Source organism: Mastigoproctus giganteus, chromosome 1 (assembly GCF_048544385.1).
Source record: "Mastigoproctus giganteus isolate SK-2022 chromosome 1, ASM4854438v1, whole genome shotgun sequence".
NCBI lineage: Eukaryota > Metazoa > Arthropoda > Arachnida > Uropygi > Thelyphonidae > Mastigoproctus > Mastigoproctus giganteus.
In genome coordinates, this window is record NC_143575.1 from 132,649,269 (window position 1) to 132,664,327 (window position 15,059).

General features: G+C 40.0%; 1 protein-coding gene across 6 annotated transcripts in view; it reads left to right on the plus strand.

The window, feature by feature from the left end:
- Window positions 1-14,324, plus strand: part of LOC150091143 (protein muscleblind-like) — a 920,216-nt gene extending 905,892 nt beyond the window's left edge. For all 6 annotated transcript variants that reach the window (XM_090374423.1, XM_090374442.1, XM_090374460.1 and 3 more), the window contains one exon: window positions 13,893-14,324. The gene's annotated coding sequence lies outside the window, so the exon portion shown is untranslated. The remainder of the gene's footprint in view (window positions 1-13,892) is intronic.
- The last annotated feature ends 735 nt before the right edge of the window (window positions 14,325-15,059 follow it).

Genomic DNA, 15,059 nt, shown 5'->3' on the forward strand with positions numbered 1-15,059 from the left:
AATGCGATGGTCCCAAAGGAACTAGTAGTTGTTGGTGACTCTATTGTCAGGGAAACGGGAAACATGCTTTGTAAAAAGGATAGGTGGAACAGAACCAGGGTATGTCTGCCAGGGGCAAAGGTTGATGACGTTGTAGAGCGGATATCATCTTTTAAGGGCACAAAAGGTGATATAGTTGCACACGTTGGCACTAATGATATTAAGAGTAGAGACCGGCGGAATTACTTCACAAGTACAGGTCACTGTTGAAAAAAAGCCATGAATTAGGGTTGAATTTGAAAGTGTCTGCAATTCTGCCCAGACACGATAGGAGGGAGTATATGATGAGAGCCCTGTTGATCAATTCGGCCCTGGAAATATTGTGCAAGGCTCAAGGGTTAAAATTTTTTTCAGCCTGGTCTGTACTTGTTAACAGGAGAGACTGTCTCTACAGGGATGGGATACATTTAAATAGAAAGGGTTCAAGAATGTTTGCTGATGCTATCGAGGCACTGTTAGGTGGGTCGGAAAACTGCTTGATTGGGAGTGATACAAGGACTAATAGATTAACAGTAGCCACTGGCAGAGGTGAAAGTGATTCTTGCACTGTTTCTATTGGAATGAGCAACAGCCTGGAAAATAAGATGCAGGATATTTCAGAGACTGCTGGGAATCATTGGGGAACAAGTAAACACATGGGTTGTGTTAGGGTAGCTAAGAAAAAGAACAGGTGCATGTATACTTGCGTGTACACCAATGCTAGGAGTTTAGTAAATAAATTTGATGAATTTGAGGTATTGCTCAAAACATCAAAGGCAGATATTGTTGGGATTTCAGAGACATGGTTTCACACAGATATAAGGAATGCAGAACTGGAATTTGGGGAGTACAATGTCTACAGAAAGGTTAGACAAGATAGGAAGGGAGGAGAGGTTATGCTATTAGTTAAGAAATACATAAAATCCAAGGAAGTGAAGCCAGTCGACATCGCTGGACAGTGCAGTGTCGAGTCAGTTTGGTGTGACATAAGCATTGGGAGATCAAAATTGAGAGTAGGAGTGTGCTATAGGCCTAATGACTCTGAGGAGTATAATAAGAAACTGTACAGGGAAATTGAGTGGGCCAGTAAATCAGAGAGTCATATAATGGGGGATTTTAATTTCCCAGATATTCACTGGCATTTGGAGGCTGGTCACTCACACACTAGCAAGGCTTTTGTGGATTTATTGGATGATTGTTTTCTACATCAGCATGTTCGGGAGGCAACTAGAGGGAGTAATACTCTTGATTTGATTATCAGTAGTGACTCTTCATGCATTAAGAATCTGCAGATAAATGAACCACTAGGTGGCAGTGATCACAGTGTGCTGAAGTGGGATTTACTCGAAGAGGTAACTACCATTAGGGGTAAAGGGAAGGGTTATTGCTTTCGTAAAGGCAACTATGATGGACAGAGACAGTATTTAAATTCTATACAGTGGGACCAACTGATGTTACCAACAGCAAATTCAAAATGGGAAGCATTTCAAAGAACTTATCTTAGGCTTTACATACCAACTAAGAAATATTGTTCAAGGTTTAGGCCTAAATAGATGTCAGATGAACTAATGAGACATATGGCGGAGAAGAATGCTATGGAGGCATTCTTCTCTGCCATATTGGCATTGGAGGCAAATTGCTGCTGTGGATAAAGGGGTGGCTGAGGGAGAGAAGACTGAGAGTGGTAATCAATGGACACTGCTCGTCATGGACTAATGTTATTAGTGGAGTCCCTCAGGGCTCAGTGTTGGGTCCATTATTGTTTTCTGTATTCATAAATGATATTGATGAGGGTATATCAAGCTTAATGTCGAAGTTTGCAGATGATACAAAGGTAGGCAGGGTTGTCAAGAACACTACTGACACTATGCTGCTGCAACAGGATCTGGAAAGGTTGAGCAGATGGGCTGAGAGGTGGCAAAAGAGGTTTAACATTGACAAATGTAAAGTACTACACATGGGAAACAGCAACCCCCGAGCAACGTATCAACTCTGTGGTACTACACTGACAGTGGTAGAGAATGAAAGGGACCTTGGGGTGCTTGTGCAGGCAAATATGAAGTTCTCTGAGCAGGGCAGATGGGCTGCAAGAGTAGCTCATGGTGTATTGTCAATGATATATAGGAATTTTTCTAGCAGGGATAAGGAGGTGATTATTCCCTTGTATAAGACAATGGTCAGGACCTAGAGTACTGTATACAGGGTCTGGAGGCCTCATTTCAAGAAGGATGTAGAGCTGCTGGAACGAGTACAGAGAAGGGCAACAAGATTAGTGAATGGAACAAATTGGTGCTCTTATGAAGAAAGGCTTAAGTTTTGAAAATTACAGTGTCTGGAGACTAGGCACCAGCGAGGTGATCTGATAGAGGTGTATAAAGCCTTGAATGGTTTGAGCATGCCCAATGCTGATAGGATTCTTCCTCTTGATCAGAATAATCACCTGAGAGGGCATAAATTCAAATTGAGGAAAGACAGATGTAGGATAGACGTGCGGAAATTTGCCTTTAGCCAGCGGGTGGTTGGTTGGTGGAACAGACTTCCATCCCTTGTCGTGGAAGGTGATAGCCTAAATAAATTTAAGACTCAGCTGGACAGAAGGGTGAAGTGGAAGTGGTTTTTTTTTTTTTTTTTTGGCTGATGCTGCATAAGCTTGCTTTCTTGCATCAAATGCCTCTACTAATGCTAAGAAAAATGCATACATACAAATTTACACGTGACACAGAAGCCTATGGTAGATACAAATTGATCTGTAACCAAGTTACAAAGGAGGTTAGGCAGGCGAAGGCAGATTACGAGAAATCCTTGGCAAGGGATGCAAAAAAAAACAGCAAAGAGTTCTTTACTTATCTAAACTCTACAAGGAAGGGGATGAATCAGATTGTTCCACTTGATATCGATGGGTCAACTGTTGATGATCCTGCTCGGGTAGCTAACAAACTAAATGAATATTTTGCATCGAAATTCACACATGAGGAGTTATTCAGCGAAGGGAATGCCAGAGGTGTATTGAACTCTGGCAGTAAGCTAGAGAATCTTGCAAAGGAAGTAAGCAAACTCTTAGCCATAATTATGAGAGCTTCCTTGGTCTCAGGGGAGGTACCCATGGACTGGAGATGTGCAAATGTGACCCCAATTCACAAAGGAGGGTCAAAGGCTGACACAAGTAATTATAGACCGGGAACAGAAGTTAAACTCGCAAGTAATTGTGAGTTTAACTTCTGTTCCCGGAAAAATTAATGGAGGCACTGGTTAAAGAAGCACTGCATGATCATCTAGACAAGACTTCAGTTATAGCTCGGACACAGCATGGTTTTGTTAAGGGGAAGTCTTGCCTGACCAATTTGATTGGATACTATGATGCAGTCACAAAAGAACTGGATGCAGGGAATAACTTTTATATTATATACTTGGATCTTAGAAAGGCTTTTGATACTGTTGCACATGGAAGACTGCTGCAAAAATTGGAGCAGTATGGCATTGGAGGCAAATTGCTGCTATGGATAAAGGGGTGGTTGAGGGGGAGAAGACAGAGAGTGGTAAAAATGGACACTGCTCATCGTGGACTAATGTTATTAGTGGAGTCCCTCAGGGTTCAAGGCGCCTCCGTAGCCAGGTGGGAAGGAGCAGCAGTGCGTAGTACACGCTTCTTGATTAGACCGAGGTTTGAGCCCGTCACCACCAAATACGGACGATGCGGAAAGGTCAGGGAACGACCACCGCACAACCCGGAGTAATATGGCCTTAGTTGCTAATGCTCCTAAAAACCAAATAACAACAAACCTCAGAGTTCAGTATTGGGTCTATTATTGTTTTCTGTATTTATAAATGACATTGATGATGGTATATCAAGCTTAATGTCCAAGTTTGCAGACGATACGAAGGTTGGCAGGGTTGTCAAGGACACTACCAACACTATGCTGCTTCAACAGGATTTGGAAAGGTTGAGCAGATGGGCTGAGAGGTGGCAAATGAAGTTTAACATTGACAAAAGTACTACATATGGGAAACAGCAACCCCAGAGCAACGTATCAACTCTGTGGTACTACACTTACAGTGGTAGAGAATGAAAGGGACCTGGGGGTGGTTGTGCAGGCAGATATGAAGTTCTCTGAGCAGTGCAAATGGGCTGCAAGAGTAGCTCATGGTGTATTGTCAATGATATATAGGAATTTTATTAGCAGGGATAAGGAGGTGATTATTCCCTTGTATAAGGCAATGGTCAGGCCACACCTAGAGTACTGTATACAGGCCTGGAGGCCCCATTTCAAGAAGGATGTAGAGCTGCTGGAACGAGTACAGAGAAGGGCAACAAGATTAGTGAATGGAACAAATTGGTGCTCTTATGAAGAAAGGCTTAAGTTTTGAAAATTACAGTGTCTGGAGACTAGGCACCAGCGAGGTGATCTGATAGAGGTGTATAAAGCCTTGAATGGTTTGAGCATGCCCAATGCTGATAGGATTCTTCCTCTTGATCAGAATAATCACCTGAGAGGGCATAAATTCAAATCGAGGAAAGACAGATGTAGAATAGATGTGTGGAAATTTGCCTTTAGCCAGCGGGTGGTTGGTTGGTGGAACAGACTTCCATCCCTTGTCGTGGAAGTTGATAGCCTAAATAAGTTTAAGGCTCAGCTGGACAGGTATTTTGAACGAACAGAGGGGTGAAGTGGAAGTGGTTATTTTTTATTTTTTTTTTTTTTAATTTTTTTTGGCTGATGCTGCATAAGCTTGCTTCCTTGCATCAAATGCCTCTACTAATGCTAATTCTAATATTAGTCTATGAAGAGCCCTGTCCATTGATTATCACTCTCTGACTTCTTCCACTGAACCATCCCTTTATCCATAGCAGCAAATTCCCTTAATGCCACAGTGCTCCATTCTATATGGCAGATTTGTATGTGCAACAGTATCAAAAGCTTTCCTGAAATCCACATATATGTTATCAAAATTTATTTTGCATCCAGTTTCTTTGTGACTGCATCATAATATCCTATCAAATTTGTCAGACAAAATTCTCCTTAATAAATCCATGTTGTGTCTGCAGTATAAATGTAGTCTTGTCTAGATAAACCTGGGAAAATAATGCAGTGACTGCACTATTTTCCCAGGAACAGAAGTTCAACTAACAGGTCTGTATTTACTTGTATGAACTTCTGATCCCCCTTTGTGAACTGGTGATACATTCACACATCTGCAGTCCATGGGTATCTCCCCTGAATCAAAGGATGCTATCATAGTTTTGATTAGGGTTGCTTACTTCCTTTGCTGCCTCTCTTGATATAATTGGATAGATACCATCTGCCCCAGGTGTCTTTCTTATGTTTAATGTCAACAATTTCTCTTCTATTTTCCTCTCATTTATGACAAACTCATTTAGCTCCCTGTTATAGTTTGATACACTTCTAGCCTCCACTTTCCTAAAGAATTCCTCAAGTGTGAATGAGATGCAAAATGCTCATTCAGCTTGTTAGTATCCTGAGCAGGATGATCAACAGTCAAACCATTGATATCAAGTGGACCAATGTGATTTATCTCCTTCCTTATAGTATTGACATAAACAAAGAAGACGTTGTTTTTCTTTGCACTTTTCCAAAAAATTTTTGTAATCTGTTTTCGCTTGCTTAATCTCCTTTGTTACCTGATTACAGCCTAGTTTATATCTACCATAGTACAATATTAGTGTGGCACTTGATAATTTATATGCATCCCACGCATTTTTATTCTCTGCCACAAGTCTCCTTAGTTCATCTGACATCCATTTAGGCTTAATCCTTGAACAGTATTTCTTAGTTGATATGAAAAGCCTAATAGCCTCCATGATAAATTCCTTGAATGCTTCCCATTTAAAAACTGTCTGAGACCACTGTAATCACCTTTATAAAAGCAAAATCCCTTCTCTTACCCTTGATGGTAGTTATATCTTTAATAAATACCACATCAGTACACTGTGATTACTGCCACCTAGTGGTTCTTATATCTGAAGATTCTTAATGCATGAATATCATTGCTGACTTCTTGTGCTAATGACCAGAGAACAGACTAGATTACAGCTTTCTGTAACAACATAAAATGAGAACAGACTAGGATGAATTGTGCATCTCCTTGTGCTTCTTGTGACTGAACTACAGTGTTCAGTCACAATAGGTGGTGGGGGTCATCAGAAAAACTGGCTGGGACTTCCTGTACACATTGTACTCCCCATGTTCAAATTCTGAATCCCTTATACCTAAGTGACATCTTGCCTCTGTTATCTCCACAATATCTTCATATGATGACTTAACCAGTGCTTCAAATCCATCAAATTTATTTACTATGCTCCTAGCATTAGTGTACATGCAAGAATCCATATAACTGTTATTTTTAGTAACCCTAACACAGTCCACATATTTTCTTATTCCATGCAGGCCCCACATAAGGTTCTTGAAATACCTGACAGGTTGCTGCACATTCCTGGAAAAAAGAGTCTCTCCTACTAACAAGCACAGACCATGCTGAGAAAAAATGCTACCCCTGTATGTCTTGCAGGGTCGAAAAGATATTGATAAAGCTCTTATCATGTGTTCTTCCAACACTTTTCAGTGTTGCCCTGTATCTAATTAACTCCTGAGATTGCCAACTTTTAATATCATTAGTGCCAACATGTACAACAGTATCACCTTTCCTTAAAAGATGATGGCTGCGCTACATCATGTAGCACCCCCTTCCCCGACAGCATACTTGGTCCTATTCCACATGGCCTTTTTTGCACATTATATTTCCCATTTTCCTGACAATCAATTCACCAACTTATAGGTACTTCCTGTAAAACCAAGGATCTCTGCTGCAGAGAATACCTTTGCATTGTTTGGTGCTGGAACAGCATCTCAAGCTTTGGGCTGGGCAGCAGAGTATGTGAGGCGCCTCCGTAGCCAGGTGGGAAGGCGCAGCAGTGCGTAGCACACGCTTCTTGATTAGACCGGGGTTCGAGCCCGTCACCACCAAATATGGAGGATGCGGAAAGGTCAGGGAATGACCACCGCATATTCCCGGAGCAATATGGCCTTAGTTGCTAATGCTCCTAAAAAAAAAAACCAAATAACAATAATAATAACCATGAGCTGCCCTGCAGCTTGTCTGCATTACTCAGAGAACTTCATATCTAACTGCACAATTTTCCCCAGGTCCTTTTCATTTTCTGCTACTCATATGCAGTACCTTGCATTTGTCAGTGTTAAATTTCAATTGCCATTTCTCAGCCCACTGCCCAATTTTTCTAGATCTTGTTTCAGTAGCATACCTTTATTACTGTCATTAACCACCCTGCCAATCTTCATATCATCTGCAGACTTAGACATTAAGCTTGATATACCTTCATCAGTATCATTAATAAATACAAAAAACACAACACCAAACCCTGTGGAACTACATTAATAACATTAGCCCATGAAGAGCAGTATCCATTGATAACCACTCTATCATCTCCCACTTAACCATCCCTTTATCCATAGCAGTAATGTGCCCTTAATGCCACACTGCACCGATTTGTGCTTTTATGTGCAACAGTATGGTATAAAAGTTACTTTACTCCAAAAGGCATTTTTCCAGCAGTTTCACATTCTTTCAGTAGTTTAATAATTATTGAAAATAAATAAATATAATCACTCCCTTAATAATCATATTAATCCTCATAGACAATTTCATGACAAAAGTAGGTAATACCTTTTTGTAAAGGTCTGAATCCTTGATGAGAGTACAGTGGATTTGCTATTTGTGACTTGTTTGGAAAGGTCTTAGCCGAAATTCCACTGCAGACTAGATTCATAAATGCCTCTTCAACTAAGAAATTAGTTAATTTCAGGAGTAAGGTTCTTCCCCCGAGTCATTGTGATAACTCGGGGAAAGAGTAGCTGATATGCAGAACAACTAAAACAACTAACCAAATGGAGGAACTTTTTGAGACCTTTTCAAGTGGATCTGAGTTAGCTAGTCTCAGTTGAAGGTATATGGGGGTTTTTCTTGTTTTTTTAAATGGATAGCCCAGCAATAGATGATATATAGATACTGTACACCAACACCCATAGCCTTAGTTTCCTTTGCCATTAATCAAAATCAGCCACATTGCTTAGTTGTGATATTTTTGATTACCTAACGACTTGCTTTGCTAAACTGTAACATGGAGTGCCAGGATTTCTAAGAAAAAATAAAGTTCAGGTTGAAGAAAGGCAATTGGTTTAGTATTACCACTGTTAATATTTACAGAAATGGTCAGTACCACACAAACTAACAAAAACATCTGGAAGCGAATTGCATCCTGTAGTGCCTATGCAGGCAGAGAGGTGTTTCTAGTATATTCTCAGAATTTGCAAACTTTTGTTGGAGGAGTGCATGACATAGTCTCAAAAATATGCTGTATCAAGCATCATTAAATCCACCAAAGCTTACTAATAATAATAATTATCATCATCATTCTACTCTTCCATTTGACAGTGTGCTGAAGTGGGATTTACTCAAAGAGGTCTGCTGACGAGGCTACTAGAGACGGTCGTATTCAAAGCCGCTAAGTGGATTTTTCTTATTTATTGATTTGAAATTATTGTTTTTCTAAAACTTTTGATTTAAATTTAGTAGTATAACATTATTTTGTGATTTTCTGATTAATTTGGTGTATTTATTCTTTACTCGGCCTTGTAATTGCATAAAAGTATCGGTAAGGGTTTCCATGTGTTTCAACTCCGCTACCGTTAGTGATTTTCCCGCCTTTGTGATACGATAGTACTTTGTGATACGAGCGTTAGTTGAACTTCGTTAGCAGTTAAATTGTACGTTTAAATAAATACATATAACGACTTAGATTACAAATGTAATATAATTAATTATATTTAACATAATTAATAACATAACATAATTAATTATAATTAATTAATAAATTAATAGAATCATGACTCAGACCAGAGCAGCAAAGCAAAAGGCTCAAGCTAATGGAAGTGCTGTGGCTCAGAGCAGAACTGAGGGGGGCAGTTGTCCTCTGACTCACAGCCTTATAAAATGCACTGTTTGCTTGATGTTTGCAGAGCAATCGGGTACCGGACATGATACTGCCAAGGGGGATGTCTTTGTGTGTGCACGATGCAAGGAGTGTATCGATATCAGGCAACAACTCGGCGTTCTTGTGGGCCTATATGAGAGCTTGAAGGACAGTGTGGATGCCCTCGAAGAAACTAAATTGAGGGGCCCATCAAGCTCTCAGCTGCCCACATCAACGCCAGAGCTTGCACTTGGGCATCGCGTGACACAGAGACAACCCCCAAGGCAGAATGCGCTGGTCCCGAAGGAACTAGTAGTTGTTGGTGACTCTATTGTCAGGGAAACGGGGAATATGCTTTGTAAAAAAGATAGGTGGAACAGGACGAGGGTATGTCTGCCAGGGGCAAAGGTTGATGACGTTGTAGAGCGAATATCATCTTTTAAGGGCACAAAAGGTGATATAGTTGTACACGTTGGCACTAATAATATTAAGAGTAGGAGACCGGCAGAATTACTTAACAAGTACAGGTCACTGTTGAACAAAAGCCTAGAATTAGGGTTGAATTTGAAAGTGTCTGCAATTCTGCCCAGACACGATAGGAGGGAGTATATGATGAGAGCCTTGTCGATCAATTCGGCCCTGGAAAGATTGTGCAAGGCTCAAGGGGTAGAATTTTTTTCAGCCTGGACTGTACTTGTTAACAGGAGAGATTGCTTCTACAGGGATGGGATACACTTAAATAGAAAGGGTGCAAGAATATTTGCTGATGCTATCGAGGCAGTGTTAGGTGGGTCGGAAAACTGCTAGCTTGGGAGGAGAACAAAGACCAATAGATTGACAGTAGCCACTGGCAGAGGTGAGAGATTCTTGCACTGCTTCTATTAGAATGAGCAGAAGCCTGAAAAACAAGATGCATGATATTTCAGAGACTGCTGGGAGCCATTGCGGTACAAGTAAACACATGGGTTGTGTTAGGGTAGCTAAGAATAGAAACAGGTGCAGGTATACTTGCGTGTACACCAATGCTAGGAGTTTAGTAAATAAATTTGATGAATTTGAGGTATTGCTCAAAACATCAAAGGCAGATATTGTTGGGATATCAGAGACGTGGTGTCACACAGATATAAGGGATGCAGGACTGGAATTTGGGGAGTACAGCGTCTACAGAAAGGATAGACAGGATAGGAAGGGGGGAGGGGTTATGCTATTAGTTAAGAAACACATAAAAACCAAGGAAGTGAAGCCAGTCGACATCGATGGACAGTGCAGTGTTGAGTCAGTTTGGTGTGACATAAGCATTGGGAGATCAAAATTGAGAGTAGGAGTGTGCTATAGGCCTAATGACTCTGATGAGTATAATAAGGAACTGTACAGGGAAATAGAGTGGGCCAGTAAATCAGAGAGTCTTATAATGGGAGATTTTAATTTCCCAGATATTGACTGGAATTTGGGGGCTGGTTACTCACACACTAGCAGGGCTTTTGTGGATTTATTGGATGATTGTTTTCTACATCAGCATGTTCGGGAGGCAACTAGAGGGAGTAATACTCTTGATTTGATTATCAGCAGTGATTCTTCATGCATTAAGAATCTGCAGATAAATGAACCACTAGGTGGCAGTGATCACAGTGTGCTGAAGTGGGATTTACTCGAAGAGGTAACTACCATTAGGGGTAAAGGGAAGGGTTATTGCTTCCGTAAAGGCGACTACGATGGACTGAGACAGTATTTAAATTCTATACAGTGGGACCAACTGATGATGTTACCAACAGCAAATTCAAAATGGGAAGCATTCAAAGAACTTATCTTGGAAGCTACTAGGCTTTACATACCACTAAGAAATATTGTTCAAGGTTTAAGCCAAAATGGATGTCAGATGAACTAATGAGGCATATGGCAGAGAAGAAAAATGCATGGGATACTTACAAATTAACACATGACACAGAAGCCTATGATAGATACAAGTTGATATGCAACCAAGTTACAAAGGAGGTTAGGCAGGCGAAGGCAGATTACGAGAAATCCTTGGCAAGAGATGCAAAGAAAAACAGCAAAGAGTTCTTTACTTATGTAAACTCTAGAAGGAAGGGGATGAATCAGATTGGTCCACTTGATATTGATGGGTCAACTGTTCCTGCTCAGGTAGCTAACAAACTAAATGAATATTTTGCATCGACATTCACACATGAGGAGTTATTCAGCAAGGGGAATGCCAGAGGTGTATTCAACTCTAGCAGTAAGCTACAGAATCTTGAAATAACTGAGAGTAAAGTGGAGGAGAAACTGTTGAAGATAAACACAAGAAAGGCACCCGGGGTGGATGGGATCTATCCAGTTATATTAAAGGAGGCAGCAAAGGAAGTAAGCAAACCCTTAGCCATAATTATGAGAGCTTCCTTGGACTCAGGGGAGGTACCCATAGACTGGAAATGTGCAAATGTGACCCCAATTCACAAAGGAGGATCAAAGGCTGACACAAGTAATTATAGACCTGTGAGCTTAACTTCTGTTCCAGGAAAATTAATGGAGGCACTGGTTAAAGAAGCACTGCAGGATCATTTAGACAAGACTTCAGTTATAGCTCAGACACAGCATGGTTTTGTTAAGGGGAAGTCTTGCCTGACCAACTTGATTGGATACTATGATGCAGTCACAAAAGAACTGGATGCAGGGAATTACTTTGATATTATATACTTGGATCTTAGAAAGGCTTTTGATACTGTTGCACATGGAAGACTGCTACACAAATTGGAGCAGTGTGACATTGGAGGCAAATTGCTGCTATGGATAAAGGGGTGGTTGAGGGGGAGAAGACAGAGTGGTAATCAATGGACACTGCTCATCGTGGACTAATGTTATTAGTGGAGTCCCTCAGGGCTCAGTGTTGGGTCCATTATTGTTTTCTGTATTTATAAATGATATTGATGATGGTATATCAAGCTTAATGTCCAAGTTTGCAGATGATACAAAGGTTGGCAGGGTTGTCAAGGACACTACTGACACTATGCTGCTGCAACAGGATCTGGAAAGGTTGAGCAGATGGGCTGAGAGGTGGCAAATGAAGTTTAACATTGACAAATGTAAAGTACTACACATGGGAAACAGCAACCCCAGAGCAACGTATCAACTCTGTGGTACTACACTGACAATGGTAGAGAATGAAAGGGACTTGGGGGTGGTTGTGCAGGCGGATATGGAGTTCTCTGAGCAGTGCAGACGGGCTGCAAGAGTAGCTCATGGAGTATTGTCAATGATATACAGGAATTTTTCCAGCAGGGATAAGGAGGTGATTATTCCATTGTATAAGGCAATGGTCAGGCCACACCTAGAGTACTGTATACAGGTCTGGAGGCCTCATTTCAAGAAGGATGTAGAGCTGCTGGAACGAGTGCAGAGAAGGGCAACAAGATTAGTGATTGGAACAAAGGGGTGCTCTTATGAAGAAAGGCTTAAGTTTTGCAAATTACAGTGTCTGGAGACTAGGCACCAGCGAGGTGATCTGAATGAGGTGTATAAAGCCTTGAATGGTTTAAGCATGCTCAATGCTGATGGGATTCTTCCTCTAGCTCAGAAAAATCACCTGAGAGGGCATAAATTCAAATTGAGGAAAGACAGATGTAGGATAGACGTGCGGAAATTTGCCTTTAGCCAGCGGGTGGTTGGTTGGTGGAACAGACTTCCATCCCTTGTGGTGGAGGTTGATAGCCTAAATAAGTTTAAGGCTCAGCTGGACAGGTATTTTGAACGAACAGAGGGGTGAAGTGGAAGTGGGTTTTTTTTTTTTTTTTTGGCTGATGCTGCATAAACTTGCTTTCTTGCATCAAATGCCTCTACTAATGCTAATGCTAACATCTGGAAGTGAATTGCATCCTGTAGTGCCTATGCAGGCAGAGAGGTGTTTCTAGTATATTCTCAGAATTTGCAAACTTTTGTTGGAGGAGTGCATGACAGAGTCTCAAAAATATGCTGTATCAAGCATCATTAAATCCACCAAAGTTTACTAATAATAATAATCATCATCATCATTCTACTCTTCCATTTAGCACAGGTTGAGTCTCTGTTTAGATATTGACCTCCATTGTTGTTGGTCTCTTGAATCTTTCGTCATTTGTCGATAGCTCTGAAAGCTGTGTTCTTCCCTAGTCATTGGAGCCATTTTCTTTTGGATCTTCCTGGTAGTCTCCTCTCTTCAGTTCTTCTTTTCGATACTACATTTGGGAGTTTTTTGTTTCATCCAATTCACATGTCCAAACTATTGAAGTTGTTTTTTGTAGATTAGTTCTGTTATGCTGCGTTCAAAATTTATATTCTCTAACATTATTATTAGAGTTTATTTGCCTTAATCCCTAATAATTAATATGTTAGAGAAACTTGCTTTTGTATGCCATATGGAAAACTTTACTGTTTCAATGCAAACCCAGTTTTTCATTGGGTGAAATGAAATAACAGTAAATAAATACCAAAATGTTTTATTCTATCAAGCCCAAAAATATTTTTATGAACTGATGGTGCTTGTTTTTATTTGGAGGAATGGGTTTTGGTTTTGTAACTTATTAGGTTAAGCAGTTCATTTCATATTATCAAAATATCATGTAGGTATAAATTTAAAATGTTTTTAAAAAAATTCATTATAAAATTTAATGATTATTTTGTGATCACGAAAATTTTTATGATTTAAAATTTACCTTATAATAAAATGACAGGTCTTTTTATGACAGGTCTTAAAATAAAATGACAGAAAATATGAAACAGGTATTTAGACCTATTTCATATTTTCAATATTAATTTTCCTAATTATTTAAACTAAAAAGTACCAATTTTCTTTTTACTGTTGTTTTGACAATTATATTAATTGAAGGATTTCTTTCAGATTATGTGGAAGTGGTTGATGGAAAGGTGACAGTGTGCCGGGATGCCATGAAGGGAAAATGTACTCGCCCCTTGTGCAAGTACTATCATGTGCCGTTGCCACCCCCTTTCTTCAACACCCTGCTGTGACTTAGGCAGGATATTAGCAAGGTCTGGTGATGACAGCTCCCTCTTCTAGGGTGGGACAAGGACAGATAGACTGTGGATGTTCCCATTGCTCAGGTGAAGCTCTCCCTATGTGTCCTCAGAAATCACTCTTGCCTGTCAAACTACACTGTTAGTCTAATGAATTCCTTCTGTGATACAGAATTTATTCTTGCATCTTTTTGGAGGCACGTTCTGAGGAGACATTCCCTGTGTCGGGCATCTAGTCAGAGGCTTCCTTTCAGACTAAAGGTGCAGAGGCGAGGAGAACACTTTTTTGAATGAAAAAAAATAATAAAATAATAATAATAATAAAAAGTGACACCACTGTTTCCTGCACTCCTCAGTATTCCAGTCACCTTGTGTGCCATGCTCTAAGCCCTCCTACCATGCACCCCCTCCCCCATACACACCTCTGAAGCTGGAGCTGTCAATCTAACACAACTCTCCTGTTTTGTTGTATTCATGTTCTCCTTCAGTTGCTTCTACTTTACACTACAGCCTACTTTCACAAGATGACTTAAGAAGTACTCATTTATTACTGTCTATGCAAGTGATATTCAGTGCAGTATTTTGGGCAGTAGTGCCTAATGTATTGTTATAAAGAAGAGTGAAAGTCATGTTTGACATTTCTCATAGAAGTGTTGGTGTATAAATACAGTATTACTGTCAATTGTGGAAGTGAGAAAAGTGGGGAAAACAAAGACAGTAGGATAATAGACAGTATCAGAGGTAAAGAAAATTTTATGTTTTCTTCACAGGAGAGTATTTTTAATAATGTTTTGTATGTCAATATTGTTTTATTACCTACAAATCTTTGTAAATTCTGGTAAAGTAATTTAAAATGTTTCCAATGTTGTCAATTTAATGTTTCTATTTGCTTAAAGATAACTTTTATATCTGAGGTGTTAAGATAATTTTGTGAACATGCTATTCTGTCCGGTGATGCACACACACACATACACACACACACATACATATTTAAAATAGCAAAGTACTATAACATTGTTTGCAAAAAAAAGAA